Source organism: Macaca fascicularis, chromosome 7 (genome assembly GCF_037993035.2).
Source record: "Macaca fascicularis isolate 582-1 chromosome 7, T2T-MFA8v1.1".
In the NCBI taxonomy this organism is placed as follows: Eukaryota; Metazoa; Chordata; class Mammalia; order Primates; family Cercopithecidae; genus Macaca; species Macaca fascicularis.
The window spans coordinates 80,734,485-80,756,017 of NC_088381.1; the positions used below are offsets into that span (position 1 = coordinate 80,734,485).

Genomic DNA, 21,533 nt, shown 5'->3' on the forward strand with positions numbered 1-21,533 from the left:
AGCTGAGACAATTTTTATATACCAATTCTCTGACTGTTTCCCATCTCCCCTGATTCCTCCTCCCCCACTAAGCACACCCCAGCTTCAGTTGCCATGGCCAGACTTTAAAAACATTTCAGACTTAAAAGGTTAAGATCTAAGGGCTGCTGATTTTATCTGGGCTTTTAACTAACACAGGCAGGTGGATTAGAGATATGTGTACAATCCCCACTCTAGACACTTGGGTAAATATGCACATGTGCTAGGGCAGCCGAGGAAGCAATCTGATGTTATTGTCTATTAATTCCAAAGTGGAGATTAAAGAAATCAGTAGTGTAAATATCAAAAAGGATTTCCACTTACATATAAGAACATTACTGAAGCAGACTGGTTGCTCCAAATTATATGAAGGCTTTTTTTTTTTTTCTTTAAGAAAAGTGTGAATTTGTTTTACTTGAAATTTGCATATTTTTTGTCTCTCTTTGTCTGCATGGAGGGTGCTAACCCAAGTAGGAATTCTGTGCACATGGTAGTAATTTGTGCTGCTTAGAGTTTCCATGTAGTTTTACCACAATAACAGATATATTTGCCAGAGTTGTAATGTAGAGTTAAATTTTACTTTTTGGCCTCTCTTTATGTAACATTTCCTAGAAATGTCAAAATAGGGGTGAGGGAAGCTGCGTATGAAGTTCAGAGCATTTCTAACTTTAGACAGTTTAAAATCCCCATATAGTTCAGCAGACTTTTCCTCTAAGTTTCAGAATCCAAGCTGAAGTTAAGCCACCCTTGTGCCACCACAAATGAATACCATCTGATGGCTGGAGAAGTTAAAAATCCGGCGATTTTCCACCCTGCTGCAAGTGAGCTGAAGTAGACGTTCCAAAGCTGTGCTTCAGGGGGGGAAATGTCAATTAAAATGCAGGTGCCTCAACTTCAACAAAAGTCATCAAGAATCACCATTAGCTTTTATTATACTATACATCCACTTAAAACACACACATGGCCTCACAGGGCTTTTTAATCAGCCCAGCAGTACAGGGAACCATGTTGGAAAAGTTACAGAATTTTTAGGAATTGTAATAAGAGGTAAGTTTTTCACCCTGTCTTGCAACACATCAATCAGAGATCTCAGTCCATCTTTAGAGGATGTACCTGTGCACTTGGAATCAATTCTAAATGGAACCCATAACTACTCCATAACTCTTTTCTGAGTGATTATGCCCAAAAGAAAAAAAAACAATAGCTATACAGCATCTTCAAAAATGCTATGAGCTACAATGCAGAATATTACTATATGATATCCAACCAACCAGACAACTCTAACCAGGCACCAGATCAATCCAGTGGAAACTATGCATTAAACTTCTTTTTGGCATGAGCAGACAGAGCAAAGGTCAGTGGCCATTCAAAGGAGGAGCACCAAGTGCCTGACTCATATTGGTCTAATGCAATTTAATGCACAGGCATCAGGAAGAAGGAAGGGAGGGAAGCAGTTGTCCTCCAGAAGAGGCAAGAGTCTTGCAGAAGTCTTCCCCTGTCAAAAATATGACATTGTCTTTTCTTCCTCTTGGAGTTCAATGTGGATAAACATGGTCACTGGTTCTCATGTGAATCAAAACGTCATTCCTTTTCACCCTAAGACTAGCTGATCATTTCTTCACATCTCGGCAGAAGTAACTTTCGCATAATGAGCATGTGCTTCTCTGCAGAACAGCCAGCTGGGATGAACTGCACTGGAAAAAAGAGAAAGTTTTGATTAGGAATTGGCGGGGGAGAAGAAATATATATTTGAGGCAAGAATATTTCAGGAAAGAAGAGGCTTGGGAAAGGTGGAATAAGAGGGGCTTTGCCTACCTCACATGGTTGAGGGGGCAGGAAAGGGGCAACAGGAGCGGAGAAACAAGTGGATAAAAGGAAGCTAGAACACAGGACTAACCAACTACAGTGTTTGAAACAAATATAAAAACCTAACCCAGATATTGATAGTTTAATTGCAAGTATTCACATGCAGGTAGCACATAGTCAAAATTTCAATCCATCACTGGACTGCATCAGAAGTTGACAGATTTTCAACCCTGGCATGCAAGGACACTCATCTCGGATTCTGTTGGCCTAGGGGATGAGGAGGCTGCATGAAACCAGGCAGAGAGGTGGTTCTGGGAAAGAGGGAGGGGCAGGTGGCATCTTGGAAAGATTCCTCTGGAAATGAGGCCATCTTGTGTCATCTTTGGCAAACTTACGAGGAATGTGGCAAGTCAGTGTTGAATTTTGGGGAAACTCCTAAGAATAAAGTTCCCAGTTCTACCATTTTTACCTGGAAAGTGAAGGAGTCCTAGTCTCACCTTTATAGAATTGACAGAAAAAAATAAATAATTTAAAAAAAATTTAAATTTGGGTTTCATATTACACCCTAACATAAGTCTTTAAATTAAAGCAGAAAATCAATGTAGGGATTTGGCTTTTAAAGTACAATTTTCAAAATTATTTTAAAAAGTAAAATACATTAGGTGGCTCCCTGATACATATGACTTTTTACAGAAAGCTGTCAAAAGGAAGCCCAATTGAAGTACTCTTACATTTTAACACTCAACTATAAGGTGCTTGCGAAATCTGGAATACAACAATGTAATTCCAACAACTGTGACATATCTCTTGGTAATTTCCCTGATCTTCAGACACTGGAAGAAACATCAAAGAATGAAAATGCCAGTGTAGGGCTCTCAGGATGTTTTTCTGGGTAAGTGTCTATGAAGGTGGGAGGACAAAAAAAGGGTAAAATCAGTCTTTGTGACAAATGATTAATAGTTCAAAGTCTTGATGGCTTTTCTATGAAGAACAGACCTAGGAGGAACAGTATGAAATAAAACAGATCACCTCAATTAGCTTGTCCACACCCTCTTTGGTGTTCTGAAGGAGTACATTCTCAAGGTGAAAAAGCACTTTAGGCCCCAGGCTCTCACTGCACCCATGAACATTTAGGTGTCCCTGGTTTTCAGAATCAGAGCACCTGGATTCTGTTTGGTAATTGCATCTCTTTCTTGGCAGCAAGCAAAGGCCATATTATAAAAAGAAAGGTGGCTGGGTGCGGTGGCTCATGCCTGTAATCCCAGCTCTTTGGGAGGCCGAGGCAAGTGAATTGCCTGAGCTCAGGAGTTCAAGACAAGCCTGGGCAATACGGTGAAACCCTGTCTCTACTAAAATACAAAAAATTAGCCGGCGTGGGCCTGTAGTCCCAGCTACTTGTGAGAATTGCTTGAACCCAGGAGGCAGAGGTTGCAGTGAGCCAAGATTGCACCACCGTACTCCAGCCTGGGTGACAGAGCAAGACTCCATCAAAAAAATAAATAAATAAAAATAAAGGAAAGAAAGAAAAAGAAAGAAGGAAGGAAGGAAGGAGAGAGAGAAAGAAAGAAAGAGAAAGAAAGAACGAAAGAAAGAGAGAGAGAGAGAGGAGGGAGGGAGGGAGGGAGGGAGGGAGGGAGGGAGGAAGGAAGGAAGGAAGGAAGGAAGGAAGGAAGGAAGGAAGGAAGGAAGGAAGGAAGGAAGGAAGGAAGGAAGGGAAAGAAAGGCATATGTGGATACATGAGCCATGCCATGGGATGGAGCCAAAAGATCACCCCTTTCTAGTCATCTAACCCTGGCATGAGTCATTTAACCTTTCTTAGCCTCAGTTCTCACATCTGTATAATGGAAACAATATCTTGTTCCGGAATGAAGTTCACATAGGAAATAGGTTGAAACCTCTGAGGCATTTCCCACATGGAAGGAGCTGTTATTATTCCAGGTTTCCTTCTCTGTTCTGTTGAGTTCCCATGTGTCCACAACTAAACGAAAAACCTAGACATATGTTTTGTCTATCACCAAGGCACACTTGTGGATTCAATTTCATTGTCTTCCATGTTGAATTCCTACCCTGGTCTACTTTTCAGTTGTAACTTTTACGACAAACCACTTTTTTGAAATTCGGCGAACTAAAAGAAGACAACTTAAAAGAATAAGTAAGTACATGGACCAGCACAAATCTCAAAAAACAAAACAAAACCTTACCAGCTTTCTATCACTAGGCAACCTCTCTGAAACCCGTCTCAAACTCGGTGAAAAGACAGAGCATTCTTGAAAAGCTGGAGTCAAACCCAAATTGCACACCCTTATATGCAAAAACCAAATCCAATTCAGGATGCAAGTCAGCTTTAAATTGAAATAAATAGATGGATAAGGAAGCTATTCGAAAAACAAGGGACTTTAAAAAAACAAATAAACAACAACAGAAAATCTTCCCGGTGCACCTGCTGGAGATGCTGTGTGTCAGGCTCTCCATTTCAACCCTAACCTATATTTGATATGGTGTTGTTGCAGCTGTGGGACCAGGGTGGTTTATTTAAGTGGCTCCAAATGCCTGTCAGTGTGGCAACCAGCTGAATACATAAAACAGGCTCTCCAAATCCTTTATGGCCCAGGGTCAGAGTAAATGGAATAATAAAATCCAAATGCTTTTGTCTCATTTTCCATCACCCGGCCCTTCCGCATAAATCTGCAGCTTCACAGTGACCTTCGCGTTCAGTGCGGGATGAGGCCGCGGGTCGGAGACACATTTGGTCTGCATCTTGGGTCTTTAAAAGCTTTTTCCAATTAATTTTAACTGGCTTCCATAAGGATCAAGTACAGTTTCCTCCCCTCCCTCCTCCCCTCACTCCCACCTTTTTAACCAGCCAAGTGACAGAATGCTCTAGGGTAATACAACAGGTATCAACCCCATTATGCTCCGGATGGCCAAGACAAAACATGATTCCAAGTCCCAGAACATCTGAAAGAAACATACTCTTCTTTCCAATCCATGGAGACAGACTTGGGTTTTATTTGGTGGCTTCACCTCTAGCTGCTGCACATCTGTGCAAAGTGGGGAAAACATTGTAAAGTCCTTCTGACAACACTCCTAGTACAAACTCTGGAAATCAGGGTATGCATGTCTTTGGAGTCAGCTGAAGGAAGCTCCTGTCTTATTATTTCTCTGGGCATTTGAAGGCACAAAAATAGAAAATTTGATCTGCCTAATGGACTTGTCATTTGAGTGCTTCAGGAGACTAAGAGAGGAGGAGAATGAAGGTGCATGGGATGAATGACAAGGATCAGAGAAGGATGCAAGAGGAAGGTCCTGGAAAACTATGACCTGGGGCTTCTTTCTGGCACCGACCTTTGCTACCCGCTAAGCTAAAGGAGGAAACAAATAGCACCAGAATGATGTAATGGGGGCATGTTTATTTTCATTCAGCACAGAAACATGTTTATTTATCATGCCTTTTTTGGGGGGGGTGGGGGCTAGATATGGTGAGGGAAAGAGACTTAACTAAGACATAATTCCAGATTCCCATGTTCCCAATCTAGGTCACAGAACTTGCCTAGAAAACAAACATGCCTAAGTTTGAAAAGTATTGTAATGAAAGGGGATGCTTTCAATAAGAACGTTGAATCTTTTGCTCCCATCAGTAACTTGGGTTCTATAATCACTCCCAAGCCCATCACATAGACATTTTCCACTTCCATTTCATCTCTATTTGGACTCTTTTCTTTCCTATTTCCATAATTGTATTTTCCTTACCTGTAGTTATCTCTGTCTTTTCACTCTTTGTATCTCCAGAAAATATACTGAATTTTTTTTTTACTAGTAATTTTTATTTTATTTTATTTATTTTATTTATTTATTTTTTTGAGATGGAGTCTCACTCTTTTTTTTAAAATTTATTTATTATTATTATACTTTAAGTTGTAGGGTACATGTGCATAACGTGCAGGTTTGTTACATATGTATACTTGTGCCATGTTGCTGTGCTGCACCCATCAACTCGTCATTTACATCAGGTATAACTCCCAATGCAATCCCTCCCCCCTCCCCCCTCCCCATGATAGGCCCTGGTGTGTGATGTTCCCCTTCCTGAGTCCAAGTGATCTCATTGTTCAGTTCCCACCTATGAGTGAGAACATGCGGTGTTTGGTTTTCTGTTCTTGTGATAGTTTGCTAAGAATGATGGATTCCAGCTGCATCCAAGTCCCTACAAAGGACACAAACTCATCCTTTTTTATGGCTGCATAGTATTCCATGGTGTATATGTGCCACATTTTCTTAATCCAATCTGTCACTGATGGACATTTGGGTTGATTACAAGTCTTTGCTATTGTGAATAGTGCTGCAATAAACATACGTGTGCATGTGTCTTTATAGCAGCATAATTTATAATCCTTTGGGTATATACCCAGTAATGGGATGGCTGGGTCATATGGTACATCTAGTTCTAGATCCTTGAGGAATCGCCATACTGTTTTCCATAATGGTTGAACTAGTTTACAATCCCACCAACAGTGTAAAAGTGTTCCTATTTCTCCACATCCTCTCCAGCACCTGTTGTTTCCTGACTTTTTAATGATTGCCATTCTAACTGGTGTGAGATGGTATCTCATTGTGGTTTTGATTTGCATTTTTCTGATGGCCAGTGATGATGAGCATTTTTTCATGTGTCTGTTGGCTGTATGAATGTCTTCTTTTGAGAAATGTCTGTTCATATCCTTTGCCCACTTTTTGATGGGGTTGTTTGTTTTTTTCTTGTAAATTTGTTTGAGTTCTTTGTAGGTTCTGGATATTAGCCCTTTGTCAGATGAGTAGATTGCAAAAATGTTCTCCCATTCTGTAGGTTGCCTGTTCACTCTGATGGTAGTTTCTTTTGCTGTGCAGAAGCTCTTTAGTTTAATGAGATCCCATTTGTCAATTTTGGCTTTTGCTGCCGTTGCTTTTGGTGTTTTAGACATGAAGTCTTTGCCCATGCCTATGTCCTGAATGGTACTACCTAGGTTTTCCTCTAGGATTTTTATGGTATTAGGTCTAACATTTAAGTCTCTAATCCATCTTGAATTAATTTTCGTATAAGGAGTAAGGAAAGGATCCAGTTTCAGCTTTCTACTTATGGCTAGCCAATTTTCCCAGCACCATTTATTAAATAGGGAATCCTTTCCCCCTTTCTTGTTTCTCTCAGGTTTGTCAAAGATCAAATGGCTGTAGATGTGTGGTATTATTTCTGAGGACTCTGTTCTGTTCCATTGGTCTATATCTCTGTTTTGGTACCAGTACCATGCTGTTTTGGTTACTGTAGCCTTGTAGTATAGTTTGAAGTCAGGTAGCGTGATGCCTCCAGCTTTGTTCTTTTGACTTAAGATTGTCTTGGAGATGCGGGCTCTTTTTTGGTTCCATATGAACTTTAAAGCAGTTTTTTCCAATTCTGTGAAGAAACTCATTGGTAGCTTGATGGGGATGGCATTGAATCTATAAATTACCTTGGGCAGTATGGCCATTTTCACGATATTGATTCTTCCTATCCATGAGCATGGTATGTTCTTCCATTTGTTTGTGTCCTCTTTTATTTCACTGAGCAGTGGTTTGTAGTTCTCCTTGAAGAGGTCCTTTACATCCCTTGTAAGTTGGATTCCTAGGTATTTGATTCTCTTTGAAGCAATTGTGAATGGAAGTTCATTCCTGATTTGGCTCTCTGTTTGTCTGTTACTGGTGTATAAGAATGCTTGTGCTTTTTGCACATTAATTTTGTATCCTGAGACTTTGCTGAAGTTGCTTATCAGCTTAAGGAGATTTTGGGCTGAGACAATGGGGTTTTCTAAATATACAATCATGTCATCTGCAAACAGGGACAATTTGACTTCTTCTTTTCCTAACTGAATACCCTTGATTTCTTTCTTTTGCCTGATTGCCCTAGCCAGAACTTCCAACACTATGTTGAATAGGAGTGGTGAGAGAGGGCATCCCTGTCTTGTGCCAGTTTTCAAAGGGAATTTTTCCAGTTTTTGCCCATTCAGTATGATATTGGCTGTGGGTTTGTCATAAATAGCTCTTATTATTTTGAGGTACGTTCCATCAATACCGAATTTATTGAGCGTTTTTAGCATGAAGGGCTGTTGAATTTTGTCAAAAGCCTTTTCTGCATCAATTGAGATAATCATGTGGTTCTTGTCTTTGGTTCTGTTTATATGCTGGATTCTGTTTATTGATTTGCGAATGTTGAACCAGCCTTGCATCCCAGGGATGAAGCCCACTTGATCATGGTGGATAAGCTTTTTGATGTGTTGCTGAATCCGGTTTGCCAGTATTTTATTGAGGATTTTTGCATCGATGTTTATACTGAATTTATAAAGAAAGAAAACCTCTACATTAAACGTGAAAATGCATTTATCTAAAATTCGATTGCGTTTCACAAACTTATAGAACGTTCTAGCAGAAAGCAACCCTGGATTTTGTTTGGTTTTGACCTCCTTTATTTTGCAGGAATAAAGGCAATCTAAGGAAACTGAGGATCTGAGGAAGGAATCCATGGTCAAAATACATAAAGCCAGTTAGGGAAGGTCTGGGCGAGCATATTCCACAACCAACCGCCATGCATTCAGCTTTTTTTATTAAGTACCTTCTGAAATGAGTTCTGTTAACTATTGGCTTTTCTGTTTAAGAATTTTGCTGGTGCGCTGAACCTGGGTCATCACATTTCATCAATTCTCATTCCACATTGTACTAACCTGGAATTGGTTAAACTTATAAAACATATACATGAAGCTGATATTCCCATTGCTGCAATGGCTAACAAACTAAATAAAAAAGAAAATTTGGCTCAATCCTAGGACAAATAGTCCCCAACCTAAAGTCAACATCATCCACATCATCTAAGTCAGGCCTATGCAAGAACCAAGATTGGTGGAATAGAAGCTATAAAGTACGTATGCCAGAGAAAATATTTCAACATAAATTTTTTAAAGTTGATTAAAAGGCTTAACCGTAGGTAAATTAGCCCTTAAATTGTTTAGTAAGGATGTATTTGAAAGGAATATGAATGGTTGCGCTGAAATCAAAGGAGGCGGCATGACACACAATGGAAAGTGATAAACCCCAAACAGTATGCAGTCTGTCTTGCTACTTTCTAGGGAATTCATCCACAAAAGAATAAAATAATGGGATCCTGTGAGAATTGAACATCATTCATATCTACCCTCTGAATCTTCACCATTCAGGTTTAGCATGGACAATTCATTAGAAAGGCACTTAAAAGTTTTTAAAATGTGTCATCCGATTTCTTTTGTTTTTGTTACCCTTTAATTTTTTTTTTTTTTTTTTTTTTACTTTTTTAACAGCTCATTTTGTGGGGAAGTCTTTATTATATAGTCCAAAACACACCTCTGAAGGACTTCAAGGCTAACTATGTGGTATCGTGAAAAAGCACGAGTTTTCAATCAAAATACCTGAAGGTCCAAAATCCACCTAAGAAACTCAGAACAGATCAACTTAAACTCTGTGATTCTCAGTTTCTTTATCTGTAAAATGTGGGCAATAAAACAGATCTTACAAGCGTATCATAAAGATTAAGTGAGAGCAAAAATTAGGTGAGATAGTTAAAAGTTAAATGAGATAGCATAAGTGGTGGATACACAGTAGCAAATACAGACCACTCCCCCACCCTCCCGCCCACATACACACACACATTCTCCTAACTTGTGGTTCTACTCTTGACCTTGGAATGTTGCTGTGTTATTTCCCACCCGACACCCAACTAAATATTCGAAGGCATGGGCTCTTTGGCCAGGTTCCACAGCCCCAGTTGCAATGACCCTATCTCACACCCCTCAACACTTCAGTTATTTTCTGAGTATCCTCTGTTTTCTCATATCCTTCTCAAAGATGCATACATAATTTTTAAGCTGTGGGTTAACGAACATGGAGAAAGTAGATATTCTGTTTTTCGAGAACCTCTCATTAATTCAGCATAAGACACATCAAAAGCCTGGTAGTTATTAAGGAAGAGCAGGGTCAGTTTGTAACATGGAGTGTCAAAAAGAGAGCCAGGATAGTGTCCTCCCTTGGTCATTACCTGGCTTGACCAGGGTTGATTGTCCACTGTCCACATTACACAACTGTAAGCACAAGTCCTGCCATTCCTGAATTGGAAACAATTATACTCTTTTGATCCCTACTTGCTTGTTCTTGTGTATAATATCACTTGGTTTAAAACGACTAGGTCTAGTCGCCAAATTCCCTTTGTAAATAAAACAGGATTTTTCAGAAGAACTTTCAAGAAAGGAAGTGAGAGAAATCTATAACAGCTTAGCCAAGTTTCTCCTGAATTAAACATCAATTTTAGAAATCAGGAACCAAGTGTTTTGTCCAAAACTTGAGCTATAATTTGAAAAATATTACAAAACAGAATACTAGTTTTTCAGCTTAGAAATAATAAACCCATCTTCATGAATAGCGATAATTGTGCAATATGTCCTTTGATCAAGGCAGAGAGTCTATAAAAGCAAAAGCCCCTTTTGGGATATAACTCTCAACTTGTTCACTGAATGCTTATATTCCAATTCATTGGCATGAGCATTCACAAAATCAAAACTTTGAGAAGAAACTCACTTCCTTTGAGAGACTCCATGACCCAATATGAAAGCAAAATAAAAACATAATCTAAATCAAGCTCAAAATTATTTATGGTAGCCATGTTGTATTAGTCTGTTTTCACTCCGCTGATAGAGACATACCCGAGACAGGGTAATTTATAAAGAAAAAAAGAGATTTAATGCACCTGTAGTTCCATGTTGCTGGGGAGACCTCACAATCATGGCAGAAGGTGAAAGACATGTCTTACATGGTGGTAGGCAAGAGAAAATGAGAGCCAAGTGAAAGAAGAACACCCCTTTTAAAACCACCAAATCTCATGAGCCTTATTCACTACCACCAGAACAGTATGGGGGAAACCACATCCATGATTCAATTAACTCTCACCAGGTCCCTGCAACAACATGTGGGAATTATGGGAGCTACAATTCAAGATGAGACTTGGGTGGGACACAGTCAAACCATATCACATGTCTAGCTTCCTGTGTCTCCAGATTTGGAAGTACCACATATTATGCAAATAGCTTAAGAATATCCTTCAGACCTCTTGTGTCCACTTTGAATATGAACTGGAACAGAAGCTTTTTAATGGCAAGAAGTTTCTTGATCAAATTTCATCCATCAGTTCCACTGCTAATGCTGATGGCAGTGAGTTTGACTATCATGGTCTCTGGTCTTCCCTCGGTAATTTTCCAATCTGGTCAAGACACTTCTACTGTAAGCACCAGTGCACCTTCCAATATGATCACACAGGTAATATCAGTGCTTGTTTATTTTTCTTGTACACCAGACTGAAAGCTCTGGAGAAATTGAGGCCATGGCTGATTTGTTATTGCCTCTTTAGAATCTAAAACACAGCAAGTGTCCAGTAAATGTTGAATAAATTGTTTTTACAAAAAAAGTTAATGAATGTTCTTGAGAACTCAGAGCTAAGAGGAAAAACAGAAAGCCTATCTATTTCTCATTCTTGGAATGTATGCTCTGAAAGTTAAATGCTTTCTTTGTGCACCTAGCAGTGCAGGTCACAACAGAGGGGCTCAATAACTATCCAACTAAGCTTTGGGGATTGAAAAAAAAGAAGTGTAGGTGAAATGAAGTGCACAGAGGCAGGGTGAGAGGAATGCTATGTAACACTTTGCTGAAGAACAGTTGACAGCTGGGATATAATGTCGGAGAGAAGATCAACCCAACATGTGGTTATCAGACCGTAGGTGGATCCATTTCAGTAAAAGCATTTGCAGTCAGGGCCCAAAGATACAGGCTTGGAAATTAAAGCTGGGAAAACATAAACAAAAAAACCCATGAAGCTAGGAGGGTAAGAGTTCTGGAAGGGTTTTGGATGCAGGCAGACATGATTCCAACCCAATTGAATCACTTTAGCACATCAAGTGTGATCTTATGCTTAACAGCTCTCGTTCTTAAAAAAAAAAAAAAAAAAAAAAAAAAAAAATCTATGAACTGGTAACAGTAACATGTATCCTATGAGGCTTTTATAAGAAGGAATGGGATAGGCAGATAATGAGCTTGACAGGACGAAAGGTTTTAGTATTATTACTGTTTTGAAGAAAAGCATGGATAAAATATGCACAACAGTAGGACACGGGCAATAGAAACTGCACAACAAAGCCAGACACAATGCCATCTGCAGTCACAGAAGACAATTGAAAATGTGTTTGTGAGAACCAAGGCCTTTCATCAAGTCCTCATATGATGGTACTTGGTTCTCATGTCTAGAAAGTACTACTGGCCTGGGCATGGTGCCTCATGCCTATAATCTCAACACATAGAGAGGTCGAAGCAGGAAGGTCACTTAAAGCCAGACCATTGAGACCAGTCTGGGCAACAAAGCAAGACCCTGTCTCTACCAAAAAATAAGAAAAGAAAAAAGAAAGTACTATTGAATCTTGAGAAACTCATCAAACAAAACCAAAATGGACTATTTTCAGTAATATTTGAATTGTGAATATTTGAATAATAAAATATCTGAATCACGATATTCATTGGGCCTACGTTAACTTTGATTTTCAGATACACTATTATTTTACATAATACAAAGAAAAAAGACACTATTTTTATATACCTAAGAAATGCTGCCAATTAAATTATATATGCCATTAGTAAGATACATATTTTTGAGAGATATAAAATGTTTAAAAAGTGCAATGGGCCAGGCATGGTGGCTCACGCCTTTAATCCCAGCACTTTGGGAGGCCGAGGCGGGTGGATCACGAGGTCAGGAGTTCAAAACCAGCCTGGCCAAGATGGTGAAACCCCATCTCTACTAAAAATACAAAAATTAGTCAGGCATGGTGGTGCATGCCTGTAATCTCAGCTACTGAGGAGGCTGAGGCAGAGAATTGTTTGAACCCGGGAGATGGAGGTTGCAGTGAGCCAAGATGGTGCCACTGTACTCCAGCCTGGGTGACAGAGCAAGACTATGTCTCAAAAAAAAAGTGCAATGATGTATAGAATTAAGGAATGAGGGGGTATAAAGGAAAACATGAACCATTTCATAATTAGAATAGTTTCAAGGTCAACTATGATTGTGTGTGTGTATGCGTGTGTGTGTGTGTGTGCATGTTTCTAAGCGTTTTCAAACAGCCAGCAACTCCTCAGCAGTATCCGAGCTTGTTAGTAATCATCACTTTTCTTCACAGTGAATATACAAATATGAAGTTTTTTTTAAGTTTCCCCACTTCCCTTCCAAAAGCAAAAATTCTGGTTTTGTTTTTTTTTTTTTTTTTTTTTTTTTTTTTTTTTTTTTTTTTTTTTGAGACAGAGTTTTGCTCTGTCGCCCAGGCTGGAGTGCAGTGGAGAGATCTCAGCTTACTGCAAGCTCCGCCTCCCGGGTTCAAGCAATTCTCCTGCCTCAGCCTCCCAAGTAGCTGGGACTACAGGCACATGCCACCACGCCTGGCTAATTATTTGTATTTTTAGTAGAGACGTGGTTTCACCACGTTAGCCAGGATGGTCTCTATCTCCTGACCTCGTGATCCAGCTGCCTCGGTCTCCCAGAGTGCTGGGAGTTCAGGCGTGAGCCACCGCACCCGGCCCCCCAAAAGCAAAAATTCTTGTGATGCCCAGTGAGCTAGAAGAGCCTTAGTATATTTCTAGAGTAACAGGTGGAACACAATCTTAACACCCTAATTCTGAGGTTACTTTTAGAGTTGTGGCTTTTATACTAATGCTAACAGGTTTAGAGAAATGAAACATAAAATTGCTTCTAAGTGGATTACTCTGAGAAGAGGTGATAGGGTGGGATACTGGTATTACTTGGAACATTTGCAATAAAGTTCAAATGTTTAGGTTCCAACACTTAATTTTAAGTGTGCAGCAGCAAAATTTAGACAGAAAATATAATTTGCAAAGTGGTCATTTTCTCCCACACCTGGGTCTGTGTGTGTATGTGCATGTACATGTGTGTGTGTTTATACATTTGCGGTTACTCCTTCACGCCATCGGCAGTCACAGAAGTTCTTATATTTCAGACTAACATGATAGAGATTTGGCAATGCCCTGAAGTTGCACAGTGCCCACAGATGGCAAAGCTTTTGCCAACTTTTACCTTTTTATTTTTTGATTGATACATCCAAGATAAAGAAAAAACATCTGTCAGCAAATGACTGGTTATGGACAGCAGTTCCATTTTGCTGATTATCGATTCGTTATATTTTCTTTGATTTAGGGGAATTTTGAATGAAAATAGAGTTTTCATTCCTAGAGATAAGGCACCAGTGTGAAGTGAAAATATGTGATATGTTATTGCATGCTTGTTTTGTCTTAGAATGACCTGTTTGATCTATGAAGGCTTCTATGAATTTTAATATCTCATGTAAGATAAATTACATTGAACACATTTTATGTCAAACATTGTATGTCAATGATCTCAGATAAGTTCTCCAAATAAACCTGTAGTGTAGGTATTACTAAGCCCATTTGTAGAAGGGAAAACTTAAAAGACAGAGAAGTTGGATAAACTCAGAGAATTTAAGTAATTTTCCCAAGGTTTCACAATTAGGCTGTAGCAAAGCAGGGCTTCCACTCCACAGTGGTTTTTAGACCTGTCCTCTTTCCATCATTAAGCCTCAATGCTCCCAATAACGCACTGAACTATAAAGGTAGACACTCATTTCTCTCTTCAGCATAGGCCTCCAAGCTTCATTTTCTGAACAGACCTTGAAAAGTTAACCATATGAGTGGGCTAACCCTAAAGAGAAATAATTGGTTTGCCTCTGCCTTCATTCTAGCACACACAGAAATGGCACACCAATATGTCACAAAGGTGAAGAGCTCAGTTTCCCACCACAGCTTGATCTGAAACCCTCACTGACACTATTCCTCACTCAGCCAAGATCAGCCTATACCACACAAAAGACCTGTTGGAGACTGCATATTCCATCAATTTCACAAGAAGACTAAAAAGAGTTTAACCGAATTAAAATATTTGTAATAATTTTTTGTGCATTTTGCATAGCTGTTGCTTAACAAAATAACAGAAGATTGGCATATTTTTACTGGAAAGTGGTAGCTTTTAATTCCAATTTATTTTATTAGTTCCAACAATATTGTGAAAAACCAACCAGACTGTAGAAGCATGATATAAAGAGAAAATAAGGACAAATGAAGTTATCAGAGGGCTAGGACGTATTCTGACAATATGGTCCAATAATTGCACTCCTTGGTATTTACTCAAATGAACTGAAAACGCATAGCCACACAAAAACCTGCACAAGGATTTTTCATAGCAGGTTATTCCTAATTGCTGAAACTTGGAAGCCATTGAGATGTCCTTCAGTAGGTGAAGAGGTCAATAAACTGTGGTACAGCCAAACAATAAAATGTTATTTATCACTAAAAAGAAAAGAGCTCTTAAGCCATGAGAAGACGTGGAGGAAACTTAAATGCATATTACTAAGTGAAAGAAGCAAATGTGAAAAGGCTACATACAATATACTTTCAACTATGTGACATTCTAAGAAAGACAAAACTATGGAGACAGTAAAAAGATCGGTGGTTTGTCAGAGGTTAGGCAAGAGGGAGGGATGACTAGGTGGAGCACAGAGGACTTTGGGATTGCTGAAACTATTATATATGATATTGCAATGCTGGATACATATCATTATACCTTTGTCCAAACCCACAGAATGTACAACACCAAAAGTGAACCCTAATGTCAACTATAGACTTTGGGTGATAACGTGTCAATGTAGGCTCATCACCTGTAACAAATGTACCACTCTGATGAGGGATGTTGATAGTGATGGAGGCTGTTTATGGTGGGGGTAGCAAATATACGGAAACTCTCTGTATTTCCTGTTCTATTTTGTTGTGAACCTAAAACTCTGTTTAAAAATAACATTTAGGCTGGGCACAGTGACTCACACCTGTAATCCCAGCATTTTGGGAAGCTAAGGTGGAAGGACTGCATCAGCCCAGGCATTCAAGACCAGCCTGGGCAACATAGTGAGACCCTCCTCTCTACTAAAATTTTAAAAATTAGCCGGGTGTGGTGGCATGCACCTGTAGTCCCAACTACTCTGGAGGCTGAGACAGGAGGATCACCTGAGCCCAGGAGGCCATAGCTGCAGTGAGCGGTGATCATGCCACTGTGCTCCAGCTTGGATGACAGAATGAAGACCTTGTCTCAAGAAAAAAAAAAAATGTAAAAAATTTTCTAAAGAAAGAGAAATTTTAAAAAAGAAACAAATGTACAAACATTTTACAAATAAGTTCTATTCATTACAACAATTTAATTCAAGACTTTTCTTCCTTATTTTAATAATTAGTCTATGGTATTAAAAGTGAAGAAACTCTTAAATGCAAAAGGAGACAACTTCAGTGACAGGAAAATCTCCCCTTGCCTGATGGCCACTCTGCTTCCCCGCATTGTTCCTGAGCACAGAATGGCTTGGAAGCCCCTAAACATGGTCCCCCAAGTCAGAGTGTATGCTGCCAATCTGTCATGCAAACCAGCTGTCATGCTTTCTGTCACTGTGTCAGAAGTCAGTGAGGGGGAGGCTTTCCAGAAGCCGCCTCTGGAGAATCTGGCTGCCTGGATCAAGAGCGCTGGCCATTTAACATTACAGCAGGGGGCCAAACATCTGGCCAGAGCCCCAGTAGAGGAAGGGGAATATAAGATGAGGGAGATGAAGGGAGAACAGAGACGGGTCCATGAGGATGGGAGAAGATGGGGAGAAAAGGAGAGGTTTTTTCTGAGATTTGGGGTTTTACTTACTACCAGTAGTTGAAAGTACTGCATCTTAAACTTCAGCACTCAGGAAGAAAATCTGGTCACCACCCACAGCCAATGAAGGGAGATTTGGGGATCCCGGGACATAGGCAAGCAGCAATGAATAGCTCTAAAGAGCCTATGTACGCAGGGTTTGATTGAGAGCCTTTTTTCTCCATCAAATTCAAGTTTTATTAGCCAGCCTCCAGATGCTTCTCCTTAAGACAGATTAATATCAAGTGCGTTGTTCCACTTGAAATTGAAGAATAGGAATGGCGATGTGAGAGCCAAACACATGTGAAGTGTTCAAGAGTCCCAGTAGGAAATCTCCTCTGCAAATAATTTATGAGTGAGCTCTGTTCTTTTTTTGCATCAGTCACCTTTCACGTGCCAGATCAGATAGGAGAGGCCAGGAGACTCTCCGCCTCCCCAAAGTTGTAAACACGAGTTTATTGTCTAGAGACAGCGCTATGATGGCTACAAAAAGTGGTCTGTTCTAGTGGTGCTGTGCTGTTCTTGAGAAGACACTACTTCTCTGAGGAGGAATATCAATGAGCCAGGCTCAAACATATGAGCAGAAACAGGGGAGAGGTTTCTATGAAAGCATCCTAAATAGTGAGTGAATGGCTTCCAAATAATGGCACATGGCTATGAAACGGACACCAACCTCATGTGAGAACAGGTGGTAGGTATCCAGGAAAATCCTAAAAGGACACTCCTGTTCTCAATTATCAGGAGAAGGTGGTTCTGGCCACGCGCGGTGGCTCACGCCTGTAATCCCAGCACTTTGGTAGGCCGAGATGGGTGGATCACCTGAGGTCAGGAATTCGAGACCAGCCTGGCCAATATGGTGAAACCCCATCTCTACTAAAAGTACAAAAAGTTAGCCCAGTGTGGTGGTGCATGCCTGTAGTCCCAGCTACTTGGGAGACTGAGGTGGGAGAGTCGCTTGAACCCGGGAGGCGGAGGTTGCAGTGAGCCGAGATTGTGCCACTGCACTCCAGCCTGGGCAAGACAGAGAGAGACTCTGCCCCCTCCCCCACCCCCAGAAAAAAAAAATTTTTTAAGGTGGTTCTGGGGCTTCCAACATTGGGGCAAATGAAATGACTATAAATGACTGCCATTTCGACTGCAGTTGCCTCCCAAAATGATAGAATGTAGACACATCTACAAAACTTCACAGAAGACCAAAGAGTGCAGGCACCACTCCTGAGCCAAGCTATCTAGATATGAGTTCACAATTTCTGTGTTTAAGGGCATCAGAATACCAGCCTTATCCTTAAGTCCTTTGAACACAACACAGAGGACTCAGGGCCTCCCTCGGTGGCATTTCTCCTGGGTAGAATAAATCTCCATGGCAAAAGTTCTTAGAAACTTAGACCTTGGGACAAACGCCCTGATAGAAATGGGAGGCGCTAATGAGACAATTAGTACAGTGTGAATCTGTCTTTGCAGCCCTCCCAGGTCTCTGTGCTGCACAGAACTTGGAGCATTACCAGAAAAATGTTGGTGATGGAGTGGGGCATTTTCCATTTGGAGAGGTGATTTTTATTATTATTACAGGCTTTTGTCAGTATTACAGAAACGGGGGGGAGAAAAAGAAAAGGGACTAATCACAAATGCTATTTACCAAGCCACATTAGTCAAAATACTGCATTTTAAAGCCCCTTAAGTTGTTATACATCATCATATAAGTCATCGCCAAGTATTAATACAAATTCTTGAGAGTTATGTTGACATGGAATTTGTCAGCCGAAGTGCTGGAAAATTTACCTCTGCTCATATATCTGTAGTCATATCCTCCAAAGAAATTAACATATAATAATGCTAATATTTCAAGGTAATGTTTTCCCATGAGGATGCCATATTTTATCTGTTAATATCATCTGTGTAAAAACTATTCAATTACAGTATCAAGCTGTATATGATTAATATTGATATCAGCATGCTAATGGTGACTTTGCAAGGCATGAAAGCCTTACAGCCAACTCCACCGTGAACCTGGGAAAAGAAATGAATTCATTTCTGCTAAGTGAGTAAAATGGGAGTGAATTGGGACTCACATCAAAAAATGAAATTAATAGACCCACTGAGAGTCAGCCATCTTTACAGAGTTCCAAAACACTGGAAATCTTAGTCTTAAAGGTAGGACTAAAGATAGGGACTTTATGAAGACTCGGGGGCGGGAGGCCAAAGGGTGGAGATGCTAAGTGGGTAGAAGTCCTAGAAAAGTGCATGCAGATTAGTAGGCTGCAAGTATTCAAAAGCGCATGATATTCAGGAAAAAAAAATGTGTATTTTTGATGATCCAGTGTCTTGTTTCTTTGCTGTCTATTTCTTTCAATTTTGTCATCCTTCTCTTATATCAGCCACCTTCATCCCCTCTTTTAAGTTGTACCATTTGCCTTGAGCCTTTGATTTCCCTTGTGCCTCCAGGCTTTCTCTCCTAACTCAAAATTGATCCTGAAATCTCACCTCTTCAGAAGGGCTTCCTGACTACTTTAATATCTAACAGAGATACTGCTTCCCACAAACACTCAGGGCTTTTTTTTTTTTTTTTTTTTCAAGTTATCACATTCACTTATACGTTTGTTTGACTGTAACTTAAATTCCCCAAAAAAGTATATGTATGTAAGTAGACATCCATGGAAACAGCACCCAGAGCTAAACCAATGGAGAATATTTCTCACTATGAGAACCAGGAGACTCTACTTTGCCTTATGGCTAGTGACGATACCATTAACAGTAACCAGTCATCTTCTTGCACATCCATGGCACTATCTTGAAACAAATTAAGCTTGAGAATGTGGCCTCCATAGTGCTTGTTTAGAACAAAAGATTATGAACTAGTAACTTGCTTCTAGTAAGTCAGACATGATCAGAGGAGTCAGAATATGAAAGAACCACTCTGAGTAATATGAAGATGCTGTAATCTCTGAGGCCCAAATCTATAATCTCAAACAATTTCTAGGTCCAGGTATTCATTGACTCAGCACACTTATGTATGAATAAATTTATTATTTATTATTCATGCATAAATAAGTGTGCTGAGTCAGTGGAGGACTGTGTTTTAAATATTTAGTTGTAACTCCTTTTCTTGCTATATTGTGAGATTATCTGAAAAAAAAGTGTAAATCTGGATGTGTATGTATAATCTCCACATTAAATATTGGTGCTTTGGTATGGCTTAGACAGCCCATATCTAGTGGCTGGATCTGGTCTACAGCGTGCAATTGTAAAAGTTTACACTTTACTCCCTGTTTCTCCCCATCAGTCTAAGTGTTGAGAAGCTTAGGTAAATTTGGTAGACAGTATATAAAGCAGTTTAGGTTGAAATAATATCTGCCTATTTCATCCACATCAAGGTTTCCCAAAGTGTCTTCTAGAAGCATTGTTTACACCAGCACCAAACAGGTGTTGCTATTGACAAAAATAAATAAATAAATAAATAAAATTAAAAAAAAATGTTTTAAAGTTCTATTGACAAATAGATCTTGAAAATAATGGTTAAAACAACAATAAAGGGACAAAAGATCCAGAGTAATACAGCGAGAAGTCCAGCAAATCCTCTCCCTAAAAAGCAACAATAAAAGCAACAAAACTGACAAAAGACAATCATTTCAGTACTTCAGAAATAAACCAAAGATATCCAACAAATTAAGAAGTGTTTATTAAAGAAAGAATGCAAAACTCAGGTAAAAGCACTGTTTTTTTTGTAGTTGTTGTCCTTTTTAGTTTGAGGCTGCTGGAATTCCCATCTACTTCACCTCCATAGGCTCTGAATTCTACCAGGGTGGGGCAGGCCATGAAAGCCAATAGCTTCACTGACAAAGACTGACTTGAAGGGAAGATAGAAAAATCCCACGCATAGATATTTTACTGTCAAACAAAGGGAGAACGCCTGTGTTGCAGGTACCCTGAGGTATCATTCTGGTTGAAGCAAGCAATAAAGGAAAGGAAATAAAGAAAAATAAAGACTGTAATTAGATTGTTTGCAACTCAATGAATAAATGTTTGAGGGAATAGATACCCCATTCTCCATGATGTGCTTATTTCACATTTCATGCCTGTATCAAAACATCTCAGGTACCCCATAAATAGGTACACCTATTGTGTACCCACAAAAATTAAAAATAAGAAAAAAGAAATTTACCAGGAAGATCTGGGGAATACAACAGGCATTGTGGGCTGTGATAAATACCCACATAACCCCGGGAGTCTGGAAATCTACACACATGTTCAAGGATGCACACAGTCTCAAGAAATACCAGGGAGGGCCTTATTTAGCACCACATCTTTAGCTGAATGGGAAGTCTTGTGCATGCATAGACAAGACATGGGAAATAAAAGTCATGGAAATTTTTAAGTTGTTTGAACTTGAGTGAATTTTCTAAACCCACCTACAGGTCCATCAGCATAGGGTAGAAGCCTTACTGGCTTAAGTGTTTGAGAACAGTCCATAACCAATCACTGGCTGACCACTGAGGTCTGCTGATTCAGGTCAACCTCCAGAAAACCAGGATTATAAATGAAAACAAAAGGTTTTCTGTTAGTTTGTGTTTTAACAGAAACTGAGCAGAGACATCAGCAGCCACACACTATGAGGAAAATGGAACACACAGAATTACAAGTGGCAAATCACTAAACAAATGAACAAGTAGCAACAAGAATCCTGGGGTAGCCAGAATCCAGAGCTGATAAAGTATATTAAACAATAAGTCAAATTTTATATAAAAAATGTATAAGACATCCAAAGAAACATTAAACTCTGACTCATATATGGGGAAAAGCAGTCAATAGAAACTGTCTCCGAGGAGGCCCAGATGTTAACTTTAGCACACAATGACTTCAAAGTAGTTATTAAAAACACATTACATTCAGTCAGTCACAGTGTCTCAT

At 39.6% G+C, this 21,533-nt stretch overlaps 1 long non-coding RNA gene across 1 annotated transcript in view; it reads right to left on the reverse strand.

Moving 5' to 3' along the window:
* Nucleotides 1-928: 928 nt before the first annotated feature.
* Nucleotides 929-21,533, reverse strand: part of LOC135971653 (uncharacterized) — a 121,203-nt gene continuing 100,598 nt past the window's right edge. Inside the window, exon 3 of the long non-coding RNA XR_010587901.2 lies at nt 929-1,712. This is a non-coding gene — a long non-coding RNA (uncharacterized lncRNA). The remainder of the gene's footprint in view (nt 1,713-21,533) is intronic.